Source organism: Gobius niger (assembly GCF_951799975.1).
Source record: "Gobius niger genome assembly, chromosome: 3".
Classification (NCBI taxonomy): domain Eukaryota; kingdom Metazoa; phylum Chordata; class Actinopteri; order Gobiiformes; family Gobiidae; genus Gobius; species Gobius niger.
The window spans coordinates 24,605,389-24,620,326 of record NC_136854.1 but is presented as its reverse complement, the minus strand read 5'-3'; the positions used below and the strand labels follow the sequence as shown (position 1 = coordinate 24,620,326).

Sequence of the window (14,938 nt, the reverse complement as noted above, 5' to 3'; positions counted from 1 at the left end):
TTTAACTAATCATTTTGAAGTTTGAGAATGTTGCTGCAGATGGCTTTCCTCTTACAGGCAAGACGAAGAAATGATACTGTAAGTACACTTAGATAATAAATGCATATTAATTTTTTGCCATTGCTTAAAGCAGTACTAAGCAACTTGTTTACCTTAGTAAATCCTTTCCGTAGTCCCTCTGGGGGTAATAGTGTAATAAACAGATGATTGGGCAGTCTTTCATCTCCCCCCAGTGTCTCTGGACAGAAAACCCCAATTGCAGCTTTCCTGCCTATGGGTCGGAGTCACCAATACACACTAATAGAATCACGAAGAAGAAGCTAGCAGCCAAGTTTGAGTGAAAAAAAAATGTCTCCATTGTGTAACTGGATGTACAATATCCTTCTCTCCCTTTGTCTTTTCTGTCAGCGTAGTATTTACTCTCACGGACAATTAATGAGTAAAAAAAACGCAACATCCTACGACACCTGCAGTGGCGCTTATGGCCTCTGGGGGCATGAGTTACTTAGTACTGCTTTAAATAATTGCAGCTTTTCCAATTATTTATTGAAAAATCTGCAGTAAGGTGACGTGAAATTGGCCATTTATCAAAGTAAATTTTACAAATCTGTGTACAAATTTAACAAATCTTGCACTTTTCTGCACTTCTACTACAATTACAACAAATTGTACTAATTAAGACTGCTATACTATTGCAATTAACACTAGTCTCAATTATACAGTTGCTTAATACTCAGAAAGCACAAATAATTTCTAAATAGTTGAATAAAAGCATCCAGTTACTTTTGACCTTGGGAGCTCACGGTGCACCAGGTCTACTTTATTTGTATCCAACATAAAACATTTGTGCTTTGTATAAAATGTTTGGCACTATTGCTGGTGGCGGACATTATTTTAGCTTGACATGGCATTCTTTTAGCTGGGCTTTTAAATGTTTCCAGTCGATCTGTGGCGAGAGCAGCTGCTTGTAATTGCTTTGCCAATTGGATCTGATCAGGCCTCTGTCTTTTTTTCTGTTCCTCGCAGCACTGCTCGATTAGTGTTAGCCATTCTTCACTCAGAGTATTAGCTCACACGCCGACAGTCCCATACTGTTTCTCGCTGTCAGCTTCCTCTATCCAGGGGGAATTTGCGCATTTCACAGATTTTTTTAATGCATTTTCATTAATCTAGCTTGAAGACGGTATTGGCAGCTGTTCTTATATTTTCTTTTGCAAGGCGTACAGTTTGACAGCAGGCAGAGCTCAATTATCACTAGTAGCCTTAGGTGCAGAACGCATTACAAATTTAGTGAAATGGTGATCAAACATGACGCTAACGGCTCCCACACATCTGCTAACATGCTGCAAGCTGTTGTAACCAGAAGATGTCAGGAGCATGGATGAAAATCATTTCACACTAAAGCTTCTGTACCTAATTTCTCCACAAACAGCGCCAGAGGAAGTTGAATATAAATTGTTTGCTGGCACGAATACTTTCTGCATTGCATGTTGCATTTTGTATATTTCCATTTTTGTGCATTTTTTGTGCAATTATTTTAGAATGTGATATGATTTCACTGTATGCAAAGACAGTCTTTCTGACCCCAGTGAAACTTCCTTTGTCAAGGCAATGGCTAATGGGGTCCCCAATAAAAAAACAAACTTCCTGATTAAGATTTTTAACACAAAAAGCATTTATTCCTATCATGCTCAAGCTCTTATTCATCAAAAGATTTTACAAATGAGCAAAGTAATGTAATTAGAGTAAATGAGAGGTTGGGCAACGCAGTCATTCAAGTATTTGTATAACAGCGGTTGTATCCAAGAAGAAGGATCCCCGGGGAGGCATCTATAAAACATTAACTGTTGACTTGATGTGGTGGTGAAAGCTTGGTTTTGATGACAGAAGGCATCTGTGGCTTGTGAGCTTGTAGGCTAGGGCTGTGATGCAGATACGTGGGGTCACTGGGAGCGGCCCGCTTGTTTTAAAGTGGTGTCAGTGTATTTCAGGTGTGACATTGTGAGATTATGAAATTTAATTTTTTAGGTCCTTTATTAGTATGTTTTTCATTTGCCCCACATTAATGTACCTGCTCCTAAAGCATGCGTGCAGCCAGCAAACAGTCACCACAGTCTGTGTGTCTAGTAACGAATTGCTTGCTCATATTCAATACCACATGATTATAAATCAGTAAAAGACAGTGCAGACAACTTCAGCATGTGACACTCGCTCAAACTACAGCAGTTTGAACTTATGCACCGCATGGCTCACAATAGGAAAGAAAGGAAAGGACTTTATTTGTATAGCGTCTTCCTTTTGTGGTTGTAAACTACCTTAGTAGCTACAGCTGCCTTGGGGTAGACTGACAGCAGTGAGGCTGCTAATCTGTGCCATTGGCCCATCTGACCACCACCAACCACACACATACACCAATGTACATGTTTTTAGTGGTAAGCGAAACGAGAAACGGGTCCCGCACCATCAGTATCTATGGGAGGATATCCGGGGAATGTCAGGTAGCAACGGTTGCTATGAGGGATGATTGGGACAGGGTTTTGCAAAAGGCCAATTGCGCTTGTAGGGAAACTTGTCATGCAGCATTTTGAACCACCTTTCAATGTTGCTTGGGCAGCCTTCAGGCACATGTGTAATCGCATTACAGCACCTTGGAACGCTTCTCCAGATCTTGGTTCATGATCTGATGTAGCGAGAAGATTGTGTGTGTTTTATGTTGATGGGGAAAATTGAGGATTTGATGAAAACCTCCTAACTCTAAGCTGTGGTTTGCTGCATCAACCCCCAAGACTGGATTTGAAAAGATAAATAGTTGAACAAATCATACAACTGGCATTGACGACTGGGCCCAGAAGGAATCCACCAACAGAAAAACAGTGGCTCTACACTGACAAGTGTGCGAGTTGTTTTGAGAGCGGACCCAGGGCCAGTCTGTGAGGACCTCAGTGCCTCTGTGTGGCAGCACTTACTAAGAGGAAACGGAAGGATTTAGCCAGAGCAAATATACTGTGAGCTGCAGGTGAGGCCGAGGGGCAAAAGAGAAAACGCACAGCCACCATTGACACCGCTATTCTTTTGAATACTCTACGAACTCAAGGTGGTGCGACAGATGCTGTTAGATTGACTTCAGTGATTCAAACCTGTTCACACTTAAGAACTGGCTTTCACTGGCCGATTACATTTCCCCTCCAGAATCTGTGCTTTGCTGATAATTAAGCATCCACAGCAACAATAAAACACCCATATGCTTGGCCTAGCAACAGATGAATTAAAAGATTTTATCCACAATCATCCAGATTCAAGGTTCAAGTTCTGGCTCAACCTCTCCTGGCAGCAGTTCTACCGTGCACCGTCAAGACCACCGAGAAAGAGCACACTCTTCATTACAGCTCACTTAAGTAAAAGATTCATGTCTGGAAGGAGTTAGATCGCCACAGCAACACTGTGTTGAGGAGGTCAGAGTGCCCCCCCCCCCCCCCCCCCCCCCAATGTTGCTCTAATCTACTGCTGTCGTCATGGCAAATGCAAGAAACTTGAACATCATTATCAACGACATTATCAAAACAAATCTTTTCATCACTGAATTACATCTATCAATGAAAAAGTGTTAATATCAAGCTGTGAAACGATAAAAAAAAAAAGAACTCAGTCCTGTATAGAGCCCCATTTAGTGACGGACGTAAAAATCCCATTCAGAATGTTCATAGATTTTTCAGAATAGTCTTACTTCAGCACCGGACGTAGCCTGGACTGTTGAGCATCACTGCAAGTATTGTCAGCCTCTTAGTATATAAGTCATGTTTTGTGTCATTCTACTCTCCAAACAATGCTTTTATATGCATCATTTATCATATGTTCTTGGCTTGTTACAACCAAAGAATCATCGTCTGTCTGAGCCCTTGTATTTCTTTTTCCATTTTCCGCTAATTATGCCTGAGAATATGACTTGGTGAGGTGAGCTTGGAGGCTGACAAAAAGCAATTTATGTTTTGAAATAGCAAAACATTAACATCCCAGAGACAATTGAATAGACTGCTAATCTACATCAAGAGCTTCTTGCATTTTAGAAAGAAAATGTTTGTACAGGTATTAACATCATGGTTAATAGGTTTAATACACCTATACACGATCTTCATTAATTTGCTAGAACAAATTAATGTTCTAATTCAAAGTTCTAATCCCAGACATACTGTACTTGTAAAATGAGATCTTAGGTAGGTTTACATGCACCACTGTCATGGAGTGATTGTCCCAAAATAATTTCTGATTTATGGCAACCATTAAAGTGACGTGCGTTTGTATGTTTGTTTGGCGCCCCCTCAGAAGAATTCCGACTTTGGATGGTACTTCAGGGAAAGTTTACGAGGTCATCTCAATTTGCCAGGGGTAATCCCAGGTTAATCCATCACTCATTAGCTCCCACAGATAACACAAGGGCAGCGGGATGGAGGGGTGAGGGGCGCCAGCTTGTAACTTTCTCTGGCTGTGCATCTCGTCCCCACTGCTGCTGTTCACACATGGCTCTCATCTCCAGGACTCATTAGTGTGAGCAGCGACTCTGTTCTTCACCCCGTTAGTACGTTAAGTTAATTATACAGTGGGCGGATTTAAAGGGGATTTTGAAGGATTGTTGGAATAGAGGCAGTGCCGTCGTGCCCAAACTCACCCTAAGCCTTTGGTACATTTTACTCATACATGCTTAACAAGCCTAATTGCCAGTCAGCCGTTTTTGCCGTGCAGTTAGTCTTGGTCATATGTGTGCATTTGTATGTCTTATAATGAATACGGTATTTGCAAAGTTTAGCTAATAAAATCCTATCTGTGTTTGGCCTGGTGAATTAAAAAGCCACATCATCTTCAATAATGAATCACAATCACAGATATGATGCTAAAATAAGCTAGATTATATTAACATGGACATTTTTGCACAGATGTGATGTAGTATTGAAAGCTAATATTTTTGAAAAGATGATGATGAATGCTTGACTGATCTGTGTTGTGTTTCATCCTCTGTGGACTTTTCACAGCAAAATGACTCTTCTTATAAAAAACCCAAGAGATCTTTCTGAAGTCATCACATTAAGTCTAAGAGGTCTGTTCGATAATTACCCTTTGGTTCATTACTGACCAGCGTAAGTTCTCCATCTCAAGGCACACAATTTAATAAATAATAATTAGAATGTATTAGACTTATATAGCACTTTTCCAGGTGCTCAAAATCGCTTTACAATTTCGTGCATTATTCAGTTATTCCATACTCAGTGGTGGTAAACTGTGTTTGTAGTCACAGCTGCTCTGGGGTTGACCTATGGAAGCGGGGATGCCAATCTGCGCCCCTCCAGCCACCTCCAACTACTCACACACTGGATCACCCAGGCCTCCTGGTGTTCCCTCATGGTCTCCTATCCGTGTGTGTCTTGAAACTTTCACTTCTAGGCTAAACTGTGGCACAAGTGTCAAAATTCACTCTTCCTCATAACCCAAGTTGCACTATACAACTATTTATATATATTAAAAAAATACGTATTTGTACTTTGCAGTGACCTATGCTTGGGTGGTTAGCGTAGCATAGCGGCTTTACTTACTGTCCCGGTGGGCTGCAGGACGCTCCAAGATAAACGTTTTATAGTTTGCTACTGATTGAACCTTATCCATGCATTCCATTCCAAAAACCTACCAGTAACCCTACAAAAACTGAAAGTGAAAAATAACTGATCCTGAAGCATCATAGGATGGAAAGTAAAGGCGCTAAGCTAACCACCCATACAGACACTGGGTCAGTAAAAAAATACATACTTTTTGTTTTGTTTTTGCCAGGCTTAGGCTATGTTCAGACTGCTCAATTTCCAACGTATACACTGAAACACAGCACTATGTACATAGCAATGTTAATTGTGTGCGAAGCCAAAGAAGCCAACACATTTACAGCCAACTTGTCAAAGGTTAAAGAGAGTTTTTTGGCTACAGCCTTTTGTGAGGCAGTGGGAGCTACGTCACTTCACTATGGGCAAATATATAAATAAATAAGATTTGACTTTTTGGCCACCTTTCATAACACAAATCTGACACAATATATACTCTCTCTATATACATATACATATCCAGTATGAAGTCCCTACATGTGTGCACTATGGAGGTGCATTAGAGAAAATTTATGATTTCAGTTTTATTGATCTGCTTCCGGCTCACTCCCACCTCTCTGTATAAGACACTACTCATCCAAGTCTCTGCATAGACCCTTTATCTCATCCTTTTTTTTTTAACGTAAGGCCCAGATGTAAGACCATTAGAACAGGTTTTGATTTATTATCATATTTTTTATTGCATTTTGACAATAGTTCTCAGAGGGAAAAAATTGCTTTATGTGACTTGGATCTATGTCAACAATTATCGGAAAGAGAGCAAAGTAAAATATCTTTATTGAATTTAAGAAATGTCATTGAAGGTGCAATTCTAGATGCAGCACATAAACATTGTTTACAGTTTTTAAGTCAGTTTCAGCCTGTGTGTTACCTTATTGTCAATAGCGAGTTGCGAAGCCTTCATTTTAAAAGAACTTTTCTGAAATGCAGCTCTTTGAACTTCTACAGTGGAAGGAGATATTTCATTCCAACCTGGACTGGAGCCAGGCCTGCCTCTGACGGTGTTAACACTTATTGGCAGGTTGCAAAAGAGCTACTAAAGGTCAGCCAGTTAAGTACTGGAATTTCTCTTCATTGTAAATTTGGAAAAGTGCAGACAGGGTCAGGACGCTAAAAACTCATTGTTACGTCTCTTTCTTTGCAAAATCATTACTAATTATGCCATGGATAGTGTGCGCTCAGTTTGAACCTCTTCTCACAAGGTTTCATGGCCTATAAATTTTATGGAGAAATTAGTGAGGTAACTCTTATGGGTGACATCTGGAGCGGGGTCAGGCCCTGGGGTAATGGAGGAGCTATAGTGATGGTGCCCCGATAAAGGAATGTGGTCGTGAAGGTCACAGAGTGGCCACCTGCTTTGCATAGTCACTCTGCCGTGGCTGCTAATGAGACAATAAATTAGGCAAAATTGCCATGATGAGGCATGCAGCAGCCAGCAACAAGACCCCCCAGAGCCTAATGATGACTTTAAGAACTTGATGATTGTCACTGAGGGTGAGAAAAGTTACAGCACAGCACTGCAAAGGCATGAATACAGCAAAAATAATGTAAATAATCTTGCTGTTTTCTTTTTTACTAAAGTACGAAGAAAGAAAACAAAACGTCAGTATAAAGTTTCATTAAGAAGATAATTTTTGGAAGAAAGCTTAGATTTGTTTAACTAATCCATCATTTAATGAAATTATATGATGAAATAAATATAAATGAAAGGGTGGTCAAGACTGTGGAAATGTGACTGTTTTTGTGGATGTTAATTGTACAATTTTTTTGTGAAAAGCTGAAAATGACCCACATTAACATCACAGTTCCAGGTCTATAAGAAATGAGGAGAATGTAAGACAGAGGAACACCTTATCCAACAGAAACAAACTCAAGGACGTCCAAATGTCCACATGTTAGTCTGACGGTGCAGTGAATCCATGTCTAAACTATGTGTAAACCAAATGAAGTGGGGGTTAATTGTTTGGATAATTCTCATATCAGAGAATTATCCAAACAATTACAATGATAGGTATTAGAGATTAGATTATTGCAAAAGTTGGTTATCGGTGATTTAAAAAAATGTACAGATCCCCAATGATCTCCAGATAGTAGATGTAAGGAACTAATTCCTTATTCCTTTGCCTGTTTTAAACTGTAAATTATAATGGGAAAGCCCAGCGACTCACCATAACTCTGTTCATGTTGACATTTCCAAGAAGAATGTATCAAGATGGCTTAATGCAAAGCATATTTTATTGGGGGTGTGTAAGTCCAGAGAAATCCAAGCGCACATTCCTATCTAATCCTTAATCTCATCTGCCTTTTCCTCAAGGCTGACTCAGTATGGGAACACTTCCCAAAGGTAAAGCAGCCTCCATTGCACACGCTGGAGCTTAAACAACTCAAAATATGTCAAAGATGAACAATTATAGTTAAGGACTGTTATATCCTCCACTGTTTCCCACAGTTATGAGGGAAAAAAATGCACGTGTCTCTTCTTGCTTTAAGCCTAATTTCATCCACCTAATCTCCTAATCATGTAATCTACAAAGATAGTTTACTTTTCCACCTTACCACTGCCAGCCAGGGTTAGGCGCTGCAAATGATTATATTACAATGGCATTAAAATCCTTGGTTTATATTATGTGATATAAAATTGCAGAGGCGTTGGGATTAGTAGGAGTTGTGTTTTCTAAAAGAGAGTGGAAGCTCATTGTGCTGATCTGACAGCCAGGGCCCATCCCACAAGACACTGCCAGAAGTTATGTGAACCCAAAACACTATGGATCGGTCCCATAGAAACCAGAGCAGTGTGTGTAAATAGACTCGAGGTGATGTTTGACATAAGCAGAGCGAGCACTTGTTTGGATAAGGTTTGGAGATCTGTTTCCACATTTTCACTGTTTGTTGTTTGTGGGGATGGGATGCTGTATAGGTAGAGGAGACAGGCTTGGGTAATGGCTGGACGTGAAACAGTACAGACCCAACAATGTGGAGAAGCCTCGCTGGCGGGAAGCGAATGTGAAGCCCTTGCACAATTGGTTTACGGCTAACACTTGTGGAGAGTTTGTTCTGTGATTATCAGATCAGACACTGTGGATTGTTCAGCACTTGTTCAGTAATCCGCCCATTCTTAAAAAGCGAAACGTTGTTCCATCCATCAAGCCTAATAGATTCATGCATTTTCCCACTCACTTGTAGGTGAAAGATTTTTGGCGTTTTGGCCTCAGGAAATACAAATCCGATCCAAACAAGCGAAATGTTTTGGAGGATCTTTAGCTATCATGCCATCTATTGACACAAGCTTTTTAACCCTGCCAGCACAGTCAGTACCCCTGTAGTAAAGTTTAATATGAATGTAGTGGATGTTAAACTATGTGACAAGGACCATCCTGTTCCTTATCTCTATTAAGTATTGTTTGTGTGCCCTAACATTTAGGTCGATGCTGCCTTTTTCCCTCCTAAAGCTGTCAGCCCTTACACTATTAAGACGGCTGCTCTTAGGCCCATTGTTCATGTGGAGCTATGGAGACCTGACAGGCCTGAGGAATGTATTCACCCTAAAGACCTTTCACTGCTCTGCCTCAATGGGACCTGCCAGTGTCATCCAGCAGCCATGGCATTTTTATGGCATAGCTGACATACACACAACACACCCAGGAGCATCAGCCCTGCCACCTTTATCCTGCTCTGTATGTGTTTTTGCAAATATTCTACGGACATGTGCACAGCGAGGAGAGGTGGACAGGAGAAGTGTTCTACATACAGCCCCTGTTTTTTGAGAAACCTATTGTTTTCAATCGTTTAAGCAAACTCACACTTTCAGATCCACTGTTCTCACCTCAGCAGCATAGACATAGTAAATGTAAATACTGATTACTCAGCAAATGGATGCATCAGTGATCACAGGCAGCCTTTTACAAACTGCCCTATTATGTTTTCTCAGCGTGGGGTGGAAGTGTGCAGGGGCCCATGGCCTGCAGCGAGGGGCTCAGCTCTGTGTGCACAAGCACAGGGCTAACAAGAGCTCCCATGCTGCGCGGCTAACGACAGGGCAGCTCATACATTAAATGGGCACTAATGCGGGAAATTGGAGGCCATTAGGCCGCGCTTTGTTGTTAAGCCTCTGTGTGGCCAGTGAAAGCAGAGGCCTTATGGCCCCCACATGAAGCAGGGTCAGTGTGCTGTATACTGAGGTGTGATTTAGATGTGTTTCTTATTTATGCAATAGCTCTCTGAGTTTTAGATGAAGAGGAAAATGCTTTTACGTGTGATAGTTTGGGTACTGTAAAAGATCTCATTGAATATTTTTTTTCTTTTTCCCCTCACATGGCACCGTCCTGCTGTGGCACACTGCGCTGTCGCTTCATAGCCGGGTTCAATCCCGGGCCGGGTAGGGCCTTTCTGTTTGGACTTTGCAATTTCCCCTCATGTTTGCGTAGATTTCTTTGGTGTGACCCAGTTTCCCCTACCAATAAAACTTGCACAATAAGTGAATCCTCTCGCCAGGTGATTCTTACCATCAGCCTGGAGCTGGGTCCCTGGGCACCACACGAGACTGCCCACGGCTGCCCACACATTAAGAGACTTAAAATACTCAGACAGGATCTCAAGGGTACCCTGCCTCTGTTTTTCACCCACAATTTGTATTTATTTTAACTCAGAATCCAATCATGCCAAACCTTTGCGTCATAATATGAATCCTCTATGTGTAATGCATTTATTGACTTTGAATTCACATTGATAGGAATACACTTGTGACACTTAAATTCACCTTACTGTAATTCTGTCTGGAAATCCCCTCTCGTTGCATTTCTGTCATAATAAAAATTATAAAAACACACTATGGAAACAGGATGCAATTAAAGATGCACACGTCTACTGAGGAGCAACTATAAATATTTATATTCTTCAGCGTTCTTTAATGGAAAAAGAAAAGTGAAAGACCTCATCCGTTTTGGGAGCAACAGTCATTATCACTGACAGATAATTATTCCCTCATTCTCAAATTCCTTTGTTTGATCATAGCATGCTTAATTTCAGTGTGGTCCTCAGCTCACATACTGTTATATATTTTTAAGAAATGTTTTGCTTTCAGCTTCATTACACAGGACAGCACAGTGGTGTAATGTGGAGACAATTGACACACAATATCAAGAATGTGTTTCAATTAAGATCCTGTGCAACGGTAATTGTTAAGATAGAAAGACATCTGTGTGTACTAGAGCTCCTACACAATTTATTATTATTATAAAAATGCACTAGAGCTGACGTGAGGAAGTACCTCAATAGCGGACACGACACAATATCAGACTTATCTAACTGAACAACAAGCTATCAGATGTACGAAGTCATCCCAAATATAGGAAATACGTAGAAGGACTTTCCCTTGGGGGAGTTAGTCTGATTACCTTTGTACCTCTGTTAAAAGTTTGGATTCCTGTCAGTGTTTGTTTTGAATTGGGGCTCCAGGGTGCAAAGGTTTGTGGTGCCCTGTCAAGATGACAAGTGTGGGATACCGCTTTCTATCCCGTTTTGGGTAGCTTTGAACTAAATTAAGAGACTTTTCCTTCACCTGGCAAAGAATAGGTTATTAAAATGTAATAAAAGACACTTGGCATGTCGTGAGAGTCATAGCATGTCAAAGAGAAAATGGCCTGCTTTGAATGGTGAGACGCCATAAAATGCAACATCTTTATGGACAAGTATTTAAAGTGATATGATTCTCAGAGCCCATTTTTTTAAATCAACCTTTGTCCTCGGTTGCATGGAAGCATTGTTGTGTCTTTGGATGTGACTAACACCACTCAGTTCCCATTCTTATCGTCAGTGCGATGAGCTTAACCTCCAGCTCCGTTATTTGACTCCTCACTCTAATTAGCCCGGGGAACGTTGCCCGTGCGCTGCTCCGAGGTCAGCGGATGGACTCGAGAAATCACAAACCTTAACCCAATTAGCCAACTTTCCAAAACAGGCCACAATGAGGCCATATCCCTATGTGGGCGAACGGGAAACACCAACAGATTGTTATATTGAGAAAAATGCATGGAACAGCTGTAGTGATAGGAAACTACGTGTAAAATGGTTGCAGTCCACATCATTTGGGGACGTGTTGAAGCGCTTGAAGCCAGCTTTAGTTTGATCTCGCTAATTCACTTGCACTTGTTTAAAAGGTATCACTTCACACTGGCTTTTTACAGCTCACCTGGGGCCCGCTCTACTCCAGCCCAGAGCATGATTGAAAACAGGTCAGCGCTTAAGACTTGGGAGCGCCATCACTTAATGTGCAGTGTGAGGACCGTTGACTATCCAGATGTTTATTAAGATGTTTTAATGAATACTTTCACAACAGTTCTAACTTATCATCACATGAAAACCCACGGACATGACTCTTTTGGAACTTTCATTCTTCCAATACAAGCAAAAAACCTACAATATACTTCAGCAAAACAAAATAATGATACGCTATGGGGCATATACTTTGAAATAGGACTGGAATTCTGTCCCAGTCACTAAGTCCCTTCAGAGTGATATAAAGTCTGAACCTCCATCACTCCATCAGTGTTGTTGAGTTTCCACTGAGTGCCCTTCCCATTATTTGAGACAAACTCTTCTGAAGCATGATATCCATAAACACAATATGCCTGTCACTTTACAAGAAGCAGTCAACGCTGTGGGGCTGGTGGGTGCTACGCCAGGCTGAGAGTGTGAAAAGGGACTGGGGTTGGGGGGGGGGTGTGCACTGATCCCTGCTTTACCTGCAGGCGGCTCAATGATAGATTTACCAGAGCAGCCCAGAGCGGAGACACACAACACAAAAAACACAACTGACAGGCTGACAGACACTAAGAGACGACCCGCTGACACCAGTGGTTCAACACAGAAAATACTTGTCATGTCTTTTAAGTTACTGGATCTAATTTACAAAAATGTGAATATAGGTGTTTGCCCAGCCAGTTCCTCATTAGTCCAGCAGAACTGAGTCAGTGTTTCTCAACTGGTGGATGGCAGGATCATTTTTGGCCAAAAATGATTATATATATATATATAAACTGTATTTTTCGGACTGTAAGTCACACTTTTTTTCAGAGTTTGGCCGGGGTTGTGACTTATTCTCAGGTGCGACTTATATATCAAAATATATAATTTCACATGTGTGTTATTTTCACACTGACAGCGGCTAGAGGGCGCTCTAGGTTTGTGTACCTGAATCTGCTGCTCCTGTGCCACTGACAAAAAATAATAATAATTGAGCAGCAGAAAGAAAGTTTGGAGTGAGCGAGAAACTTGTGAGCGACTGGTGAAAAGTGGAGGTTGCTCTTACTGTAATAAAGGAAACAAAAAATTGTGCAGAGCTAAAAGCTGGAGCCACAGCTAGAGGAACGAGTTCAAAAATGGGTGCTTGAATAACGTGATGCCAGGAGAGGCTTGTAAACGGTGCAGTTACGCCTCCATGCCCAGGTAGTTGCCACGGCTGGTGTGACTTATATAAGTTTTTTCTTCTTCATTATGCGCTTTTTGGCTGGTGCGACTTATACTCCGGAGCGACTTATAGTCCTGAAAATATAGTATTTAAAATCTGTCTAAAAATCAATGCTTGAATCAACAGAACTCTGTGATGAAATGCAGTATTTTGATATTGTGTACTGTAACAGTATCAAACTACGAAATGTGTGTGTGCGTGTGTGTTTTTTTATGTTGAAATTAGCAAATGTGTATTTGTCTCATTACAGTCATGGTAGCATGAATGTGGGTCGTGGAGGTTCTCAAGTTAAGAACTAGTACTCTAATTGGAATATTTGGACATGTTTTGTAAAATATATATCAGCAAGTGGTGTTTTTTTAAAAAGCAGAAATGTTGCATAACTAATTACGGTATTAAGTTAGAAAGCGTAGACAGAATGCTGGGAAAACTTCGAACTGATAAGCTCTAGACAAGATAATATTATAATTAGGCCCTTGGAGTAGAAGGAGTCTCTGGGATCTATTAGGAAGACACAAAAACACATAGAGAAAGTGTGAGTGGGGAAAATAACTCATCTTTTGGAAAGTTAATCTTGTTTGGATGTTGAGTTGATAAGCCAGAAGGATCTTGATTTCAAAGTGAAATAAAAAGTGTCTTGTGTGTATGAGAATAATTCATGATGCGTCTCTAGTGCTGGTGCTGCTGGTGGAGAACCAGTGCGTTGGAGGCTGGTCCTAATGAACTCAGGCATGTGCCCTTCACTCTGCTGCCAGAACATCATGAATAAACATCAGGCAGTGCTAATTAAAGTCAGCGCTGTATGTATGAGTAAACAAGCCAGAGGTCTCACGCGCTTATACTGGGATCCACAACAGGAATACTAACACTACAGTTTAGAGCAGGAGGCACCACTCAGGAGAGGGACGTGGAAAAATGAGTAATTTGAATGAAAGGAGGAACAATAAACGAATATATATAAACTTAATTCCATGATGGACACCACTTCTATGGGAATAAAAATGTGAAATCAGTATGCCAGAGATGGACATTTTATGTAACTCACCACAACATGCTACATTTATTCTTGTGAGATAAGAAAGGTAATGAAAAGTTGTTGAAGTTTTTTTTGTAAATAACATATCGCTTGCATTATGGTTACATATTTCTATTTTGCATATTGTCTAACATTATGGGGCAAACAGGGTTATACTTTTAGGCCAATGTGTAGAATACAAGAATCATAAACAGAAGTTGTTTGTATATGTCTTATCTACAGGGTTTGCAGAGTAGTTATTGACATCATCAGTGAAGGTACGTTCATAAACTATTAAATGTTTTCGATGCAGTTGTGCAACATGAAACATAAAGTGGTAATAAAATAGAAATTAAAATCATAAGGGCATGCATATAAAATAAGCCAAGATGAAAAATAAACATAAAAAAAAAAGAAGATGAATGTGAATAACCACACAGTGCAACTAAAACAGTGCAAATGGCAAAAAGCTGTTCATGTGGCAGGAGGTTCTGGTCTGGATGGACCGCAGCTTCCTGCCTGAAGGGAGAGGGTCAAACAGCTCGTGTCCAGGGTGAGAAGGGTCAGCTTTTATCCCACTTGCACGTCCCAGGGTCCTGGACACGTACTGGTCCTGGAGAAATGCAGCTGTTTGCTGTTTTTATAGCACATTGCATTACCTAAATTGTTGCAGTCTGATACTAGTGACCATTAAATCAGGATTTCCCTTTGATTGCGTTCAGTTGTACAGCCCTATAGTGGAGAACATAGTTTATGGTATAAATAGTTGTGACCATCTTCCTGCCTTCCCTAGATACTGACACACTTTTGTTGTCTTCC

At 40.7% G+C, this 14,938-nt stretch overlaps 1 protein-coding gene across 1 annotated transcript in view; it reads left to right on the top strand.

Annotated features, from left to right (window-relative positions):
* ntn1a (netrin 1a) overlaps positions 1–14,938 on the top strand; it is a 40,617-nt gene that overhangs the window by 5,197 nt on the left and 20,482 nt on the right. The gene's annotated exons all lie outside the window — the stretch shown is intronic.